The sequence below is a fragment of the Lutra lutra genome, chromosome 6 (assembly GCF_902655055.1).
Source record: "Lutra lutra chromosome 6, mLutLut1.2, whole genome shotgun sequence".
Lineage (NCBI taxonomy): Eukaryota > Metazoa > Chordata > Mammalia > Carnivora > Mustelidae > Lutra > Lutra lutra.
In genome coordinates this window covers 56,456,884-56,459,687 of record NC_062283.1, presented here as the reverse complement: position 1 = coordinate 56,459,687, position 2,804 = coordinate 56,456,884, and positions in this window count along the sequence as shown.

Genomic DNA, 2,804 nt, shown 5'->3' with positions numbered 1-2,804 from the left:
GAAGATTTTAATATTGAAAAGAAAAATGAGAAGCAGGCTCAGAATTGGAACTATGACAGAAGAGTCAAACCCACTCATTATCTTTAAGTAAAAGTAATTGTCAAGATAATAGAAATGTTTGCAATTGCAACGAGGCAGAATCAGCGGCTTCCAGTGCAAATCAAAAACATGAAGGCATTGCTCATCATATTTGCCCTATCTTCTAGTCAACCATCTATTTTATAATTAAAATGAATTCAGCCCTACACAGTATGCTTGCCTTATTTCAGCTCCTTCCCCTTTCTCTCTTTTCACTTCTCAGCTCAACCTGCTTTATCCAGTAGAGCCTGGAGGAGGGATTTTCTCTTCATGTAAAACAAGGATTTATCTTGATATTTCAGAGAAATACAAGATGTTCAACCTTCAGTGTGAAATCTACACTTTCACAATAAAAAGAATTGTATTGTTTGCTAGGATACCCCGTGATCTGTGTGTGGTTGGTCAAATATCAGTGTCACACCAAGAATGTCAAGGCTCTTATACAATAAGTTCTCACCCTTTCACTGTCCTAAGAGTTTCACAGGAGTCTCAGTCCCAGGGAAAGGGCGTCGGTTTTTAAGTTTTTAAGGTGAGGGCTGTGTGCAGATCCTAGCAGGTGACACATCCTCTGTGAGCCTTAGTTTCATTTTAAACTGAGAGAAATAAATTATTCAATTGTTGCAACGAGTTAAAAATGAGCAGATATATAGCTCCTAACATAGACTTAAAATTCCAGGCATTCCTCATTTTTTTCTTTTTTCTCTCCTGGTAAGCTTTCTCATTTATTTATGTCTGTATTCTTTTCTGTAATTTTTTTTTTTTTTTAAATCTTGCTGTCATCAAATTTTCCAACTTTTTGTACTACTGACTCACTCTCTCTCTCTTTTTTTAAAGATTTTATTTATTTATTTGTTAGAGAGCAGAAGCAGTGGGAGAAGCAGGCAGAGAAGCAGGTTTCCCATTGAGCAAGGGACCCCCCCATGTAGGACTTGATACCAGGACCCTGGGATCGTGACCTGAGCTGAAGGTAGACACTTAGTCGAGGTGGCCTTGTGCTACTGACTTTAACTATGCATCTGGACTATAGCCCATTCTAGTTGATTTGCTCAAGAAAGAAATATTTATCTCTCCTTTTTGTGTTAGAATGACTGAATAATGCACTCATTTAATAGATTAAATGGAAAAATTTTTTTATATCGCCTTCTTGATAATAATATTTCCGCAAGTTTTCTAGAAGTTGCCATTATGTTCTATATTTACTTTTTAGTTTATCATTTGTTGTCTTCCAGGAATTTAAAATTCTTGAAAACAAAGACTCTATTTTCACCCTGTCCCCCCAGTTGTGGGATCTCCAATGTTTAGAAGGAACAGTGCCTGGCACTAAACGAGCTTAAATTAGTGAATAAATGAAGGTGCAAATAAGTGATTGAAGTCTTCTGAATATTTTATTTCTGGAGAGTCATTCCTAGTAACTTAGAATTTGGGGAACCCAATGGCTGTATGTAACAAAATTCTGTGATTCCATGATTTTGTAGATAAGTAAACTGGGACCAAGAGAGTTCAGGTTTGTATTTAATTCCGATTCAGTAGAGCTGCAATTAGGACTTAAGTCTGGTGCTTCACAACACTCATTATGCCACATGGCTTGATGCCATGATACTAAATGTTCTGTACACAGCTGAATGACTTCTTTGTCTGGCATGGCTGTGGGGTGCAGAAACACAATCCTAATTAGCCCTGTCTGGCAGGCAGCAATGAAAACCTTCTTGAACCAAGTCTTGAACTTGGGAATAATCTAAAAGGGGCAGCCATAGGCACAAAAGAATGAGCAGTATTTCTTTGCGTGGAAAGTAACTGTTAGTTTCAGAGCCATATTCCCAATGGTATCCACATTTAACTGTGTTACTGTCAAATAGGGTCCTTTTTTAAAACAAAGAGCAGAGGGAGAGACAGAGTCCAATCAGACCCAACAGGGTGTGTCAGGAATTAAAATCACTTGTAGTGGGTGATTTCAAATTGCTGTATAATAACAGGGAATACAGTATATAATCATAGATCCTAGTGATGTTATTATTATCCCAATATTTCAAATGAGGAAATTGAGGCTTTAAGAAGTGACCAGGGGTACCAGGGTGGCTCAGTTGGTTGAGTGTCCAACTCTTGGTTTCAGCTCAGGTCTTGCTATCAGGGTTGTGAGATCCAGCCCTGCCTCAGGCTCCATGTTCAGGGGAGAGTCTGCTTGAAATTCTCTCTCTCTCCCTCTCCCTCTGCTTCTCCTCTTGTTAGTGCTCTCTCTTTCTCTCAAATAAATATGTACATCTTAAGGAAAAAAACAAAAAAAAGGTGAAGTGATCCATCCAAGGTCCTATAGTTGATAAGTGAGAGAATTCAAGTTTTCCTGATTCCAAAGCTCTTATTTCAGGAGAAAGTGTACAGGGTATTAACATGGTTTTATATTGGTGGGGAATGGAGAGTCATCCCTCAAGGAAGATAATTTTGATAATTTGATAACATGCAATATGATTGTTTATTTATATTATTATTACCGAGAGTTCACTATATACTCCAATATAATCTATGGTATTTAACTTCTGGGCATAAGGAGGGTCTGAAGCATGTTATACAGCTCTTGATGTGTAATGTATGGCATAATGAAAAAAAAATGTGACCTTTGACACCCACCAGATATAAATTTGAATTCAGATTCTGCTTTTTATTTTGTTGCTTGTGGCAAGCTATTTAAACTCTATGATTCAATAGGAAGGGTTATTCATCTAGAGGACTTA